The sequence below is a fragment of the Podarcis vaucheri genome (genome assembly GCF_965113315.1).
Source record: "Podarcis vaucheri genome assembly, chromosome: 3".
NCBI lineage: Eukaryota > Metazoa > Chordata > Lepidosauria > Squamata > Lacertidae > Podarcis > Podarcis vaucheri.
In genome coordinates this window covers 5,730,590-5,736,589 of record NC_138761.1, presented here as the reverse complement: position 1 = coordinate 5,736,589, position 6,000 = coordinate 5,730,590, and the positions used below count along the sequence as shown (strand labels likewise).

General features: G+C 45.1%; 1 long non-coding RNA gene across 1 annotated transcript; it reads left to right on the top strand.

Moving 5' to 3' along the window:
• Positions 1 to 838: 838 nt before the first annotated feature.
• On the top strand, positions 839 to 3,055 carry LOC309529792. Its single transcript, XR_014218463.1, has 2 exons — positions 839 to 930; positions 1,345 to 3,055. It is a non-coding gene; the product is annotated as an uncharacterized lncRNA (long non-coding RNA).
• The last annotated feature ends 2,945 nt before the right edge of the window (positions 3,056 to 6,000 follow it).

Genomic DNA, 6,000 nt, shown 5'->3' with positions numbered 1-6,000 from the left:
CAAGGTGAAGTTTGGATGCTCTCCAAGAGCCCTTATAGAAGTGACCTGGTGACCATCCAAATGTCTCCTCTAAGAAATCTTCCCCCCCCCCCAAGACAGCTGCCCAATGATGGCAACAGAGAAAGTGGACACACTCAGAGAGAAAATCCCCTCTCTCGTAAGGCCAAAACTATCCAATGCAGCTGAAAGTTGGAAGGTTCAGGCCAGATAAAAGGAAGCATTTCTTCAAGGAACGCCATAGTTCACCTGTGGAACTCCCTGCCACAAGAGGCAGCTGTGGCCACCAACTTGGGTGGCTTTGGAACAGGATTAGACAAATTCCTGGAGGAGGAAGGGCTCTTGTGCCCAGGTCCTGCTTGAAGGTTTCCCACAGGCATCTGACTGGTCACTGTGGAGGAGATAGTCTACAGTTCTGACCCAGCCAGCTCTTTTAAGGTTCTTAACCGGCCTTCCCTAGAAGCTCCCAGTCTTCCAAGCCAGCTCGTTCCATCACTTGATGCAGGCTTCCTCAACATCGGCCCTCCAGATGTTTTGAGACTACAGCTCCCATCATCCCTGACCACTGGTCCTGCTAGCTAGGGGTCATGGGAGTTGTAGGCCAAAAACATCTGGAGGGCCGAGGCTGAGGAAGCCTGACTTAATGGCTCTCTTGGCAGTGACGTTTTGCCTAAACCTTTTAATCCAAAACAAAACAAAATTTAAAAATTCTTTCCAGTAGCACCTTAGAGACCAACTAAGTTAGTTATTGGTATGAGCTTTCATGTGCATGCACCCTTCGTCAGATACACCAGACCTTTATATATAGTGAGAGGGTGGGGAGGGGTATTACTCAGAAGGGTGTTGGGAATGGGTGATTGGCTGATAGGTGTGGTAAGCCAGTTGACAACTGTTAACGACTGCAATTGGTCTTACAGGAAAAAGCAAGTGTTGGTCTGCCATAGTCAAAATAAAAAAATTCCTTCCAGTAGCACCTTAAAGACCAACTAAGTTAGTTCTTGGTATGAGCTTTCGTATGCATGCACACTTCTTCAGATACACTGAAACAGAAGTTGCCAGATCCTTCTATATAGTGAGAAGGTGGGGAGGGGTATTACTCAGAAGGGTGGTGGGAATAGGAGATTGCCAGATAGCTGAGATGAGCCTGTTGATGACATTCCCATTCCCACCACCCTTCTGAGTAATACCCCTCCCCACCTTCTCACTATATAGAAGGATCTGGCAACTTCTGTTTCAGTGTATCTGAAGAAGTGTGCATGCACACGAAAGCTCATACCAAGAACTAACTTAGTTGGTCTCTAAGGTGCTACTGGAAGGAATTTTTTTATTAGGAAAAAGCAAGGGAAGAGATGGCCAAAAATAGCTTTATCATGTATAATGAGATAAGAATCCAATGTCTCTATTCAGACCAGGTTTTAAGTTTGGTAATAAGTTGCAATTCAGCAGCTTCTCTTTCCAGTCTATTTCTGAAATTCTTTTGTAATATTCCAGCTACTATGAGATCTTGTATAGGGTTAGGGTTAGATCTTTCTCATCCCTTGCTTTTTCCTCACCCTTCTGAGTAATACTCCTCCCCACCCTCTCACTATATATAAAGGTCTGGAGACTTCTATTTCAGTGTATCTGAAGAAGTGTGCATTCACACGAAAGTTCATACCAATAACAAACTTTGTTGGTCTCTAAGGTGCTTGTTGTTTAGTCATTTAGTCGTGTCCGACTCTTCGTGACCCCATGGACCAGAGCACGCCAGGCACTCTTGTCTTCCACTGCCTCCCGCAGTTTGGTCAAACTCATGCTGGTAGCTTCGAGAACACTGTCCAACCATCTCATCCTCTGTTGTCCCCTTCTCTTTGTGCCCTCCATCTTTCCAGCATCAGGGTCTTTTCCAGGGAGTCTTCTCTTCTCATGAGGTGGCCAAAGTCTTGGAGCCTCAGCTTCAGGATCTGTCCTTCCAGTGAGCACTCGGGGCTGATTTCCTTCAGAATGGAGTGGTTTGATCTTCTTGCACTCCATGGGACTCTCAAGAGTCTCCTCCAGCACCATAATTCAAAAGCATCAATTCTTTGGCGATCAGCCTTCTTTATGGTCCAGCTGTCACTTCCTTACATCACTACTGGGAAAACCATAGCTTTAACTATACGGACCTTTGTTGGCAAGGTGATGTCTCTACTGGAAGGATTTTTTTTTATTTTGTTTCAACTACGGCAGACCCAACACAGCTACCTACCTGTAACTAGAACTTTTAATCCAAATGTAACTTGGGGGTGGGGGCTTTTTTCCGCCCCCCACAGCTCCTGTGCTTTGTGTCTCTGGAACATCCTTTTTCACTATGGAGAGGAGCTGTTGTGTCACCTCCTTCTGCGTCATTTGTTTTTGTCCTGGTCAGCATTCATTAAATTAGATGGTAGGGTGACAAGCAAACCACTCCCTGATCCGCCACTCTGGGCCATTTCCACACTTCATGAAACGGCTCTTTGTAGGCCCAGCGTGACAGATCAGGTCAGGGTGTGGCTTGTCATCCACAAGCACTCCTCTACCTTCACGTTGCTTTGCACGACATGCCGAGATGTCGTGCTCTCGGTGTGGCAAGAGAACCAGAGAGGTTTCCATGTCCTGGCCATCTGCAGCAGCCGTTGTGTTGCAAGTCGAACCATCCCATTCTTCTCTGAACCTAAACCGGGGGTTCCCAAACTTGGGTCTCCAGGTGTTGTTGCGCTACAACTGCCAGCATCCCTAGCTAGCAGGACCAGTGGTCAAGGATGATGGGAACTGTAGTCCAAAAACCACAGGAGACCCAAGTTTGCGAAACCCAGCAGGGCTCCTCTTAGTTTCTTAAGGCTACAAACTGGTGGATCTAGGAAAGGGGGATAAATTTGTGTTTGTTTTCCTTTTATTGAGAAACTACCCCATTTGTTCTTCTTGAGCCAATATGCAAACTGAGACGTGTTTGTCCTTCGAAATGTGCAAGAGTTTGAATTTTGCAGCGCCACCCCTCAACCAAACAGTCTGTGCACTGTTGCATGTATTGGGGAAAGTGCACACAAAATGTGTATCTTAGGGGGGGGAAACAAAAACACATTTTATCGGGGGAAACAGCTTGCCGAAATGTGTACGTTAGTCAAAAACTGGATGCAAAAATGTGTTCATTCAGAGGAATTGGTGCTGAAGTGGGGGTGAATTTTCACGAGGAATAACAATTTCAAAAATGCAAATTTCTGCCAGTGGAAAAATGAGAAAGTGAAAAGATCCTTCCAGTCCTGCTTTGCATCTTTTATTTTGCGGTACGCACGTGAGTTGCGCACTGAAAATGCATGTCTTTTAAATGGGAACTTAAGGGGGGAAATGTGTGAATCAGGAATTCTCTTTCCTTTGGCAAAGAAGGCAGGCAAATTCTCACCCTGTCTCTCTAAGAGGGACATTTCCCATGTAAGCAGCTATATTCTGACAGCCTCTGTGGTCCAGCCTCTCCAAAGATTTTGCCATTTTGCAAGACGAGAAGTTGTTGTCCTTGTTTCTTCCCGCGATCCGGCGACTGCTCCCACACTGTTCCAACCCCACTGACATGAGTGGGAATACCATAGAGTAAACGATTTACGGCCCCGTCTTTAAAACTCACCACCCAAGTAAATGTGTGTCGAGGGTGCGGTTTCATGAGCAGACTAAAATTCAGGGGTCCTTGCAGAAATAGTGTGTCAGTTTTGCAGGCTGACTCTGCCAGTTGAAAAGTTCAGATGTTTCAGGTGTTTTGTGATTCATTTCAGAGGCTGGCTATTCGGATAGCAGATTCTCAGAGATGTGATTCATTCGTGTGCTCCAGGGCTGAGTCTTGGCTTTAACTAGATTAATTAAATTAATTAATTTAACAGCCTGTTCTGCACACACACACACACACCCAATTAATCTTCTCCGTTTCACATCCAAACATCTTCCTCATCGCTGGCACAAAGTCTCTGCAAAGCTTTGTTGGAAAGCATTCCACAACCTCACAATGCTCTGGTGTTTTTATCAAACTGTCACTGAAGGAAGATGCTTTTAATGTTTTAACTTGTCCCTTTTCCCGCATCAGTGTATCTCTGCCTGGAATGACATTGTACATATCTGCTTCACAGGGTCTCCCGCTTGTCCACCATTTCTGGGACTTTCTTGTATCGATGGAAATTGACTGGTTCCTGCTCCCTCCTTTGTTAATCAGTTATTTAATAGAGTTATTCTTATTGTAATGATTAGTTAGCGGGTTTATATCATTCTTGTTTTTGTTTTTTTTCTAATAATGTCCCTGAAGTGTGTGATTTAATATACAAATAATACTTATATATATAAATATATATATAAAAATAAATGAATTAAACACCACGATGTTTAAGCTAAGACGTTCCTTTTAATTTTGCTTCCCTCTGTGATCTTAAGTGTGGACATTTTCCGTTGGCATAAAGTATTTAAGTTAAATAAATGCATTTTTATATGAAAATTGTCATTTTTTTAGGAGAGCAGAAGGCTTGGGGAAGGTGGATTCTCATTCCTTTTACAGAGATAAAAGACCACACACTACATTTGAAACACCGTTATTGAAATTCTTCTATAAAATATTAATAGAAAACAAAATTAAAAAGAAGAAGAAAAATACATTTGAAGTGCTGTAATGCCACTTTAAACAGATGTGGCGCCCCTAAAAAAATTTCTGGGAGCTGTAGAGTAATAAAGATACTAAGATTTGTTAGGATCTCACTCCCAGAGTTCATTGAGGACAGGAATTGATTGACAAATGACTCAGGGAATTGTAGCTCAGGCGGCGGGTGGGGCTGAACAAGGGTTTCCTAGCAACTCTCAGCACCTTTCACAAACTATAGCTCCCATAATTCTGTGGAGGAAGCCATGGCTGTTTAAAACAGCAGTTCTCAAAGGGTGCAGCAGGAGAGGGTTGCAAGTGTGGCAGGAAGATTCAAGGGCAATCAAAGAAATATTTAAACATAAAATTGTAGAGTTGGAAGGGACCTCTAGAGTCATCTAGTCTAACCCACTGAAATGCAGGGATGTGGGATGCAAACCCCCAGCGCTAGGATTAAGAGTCTCATGCTTCAGTGTAGTGTAGTGTAGTGTAGTGTAGTGTAGTGTAGTGTAGTGTAGTGTAGTGTAGTAGTGGTTGCGTGGCGAGTGCCTGTCCTCCCCAGTGGAAATAAAGACACATGACACAATTGTTTAAGGTTAATGGGCTAAATATGGCCACAACTGTATTGGTTACAGGTGATGAGCAGTATTGGCTTAGGCATTGGTCCTAACCAACTATATCTGACTCCAGCCTGTCTGCTTGAAGTCCGGGAAGGGTTAACCACCAGTAGGGGGAGTCCTGCTGATGCACATCAACTAGGAACTCCCCCAGGGTCACCACTTGGGGGCACGCCTTAGGCCCTCACCTCCATAGGCTTCGGACAGGGCCACTCCCCCCGGAATCCTTTATTGGACTACCCTTCAATATGTGGGGCAGGTGATGGCGCTTCCTCCCCTCTTCCATCTACAAAACAATACCAATGCCTAACCACCAATACCCGGAAAGCTGTGACGATTTGCTACGAGGTAGGCGAAAACCAAGTGGCTGGTGCCAATTTGCCAAGTGGAAAAATTCCTATCAGGCCCCTCAATGGCGGCCAACCAAGATAAATAGCAAGGTCAAGGAACGAATACCTTATAGGGCAGGAGGGTGGGAAAGAGGAACAGCTGGTAGGCAGGAAAAGAGGGAGATTCCCGGCCACGCCTGTGTTTTAATCGGGTGGGCCATGCCGATTGGCTGGCCAGGGGGTGTCACGGCCAGGGATTCCCCCAATCGCGCGGGGACTGGGCTCCAGCCACCGTGCGCATGGTGGGGCCATGACGCCCGCAATCCTACCTCCTCTGCAGGGCGGAAGTGCTTAGTAATAATAATAATAAATTTTATTTATATTCTGCCTTCCCTATCCAAAGCTGGGCTCAGAGTGGCTAACATCATACAAGTAAGACAATGCATAAAAA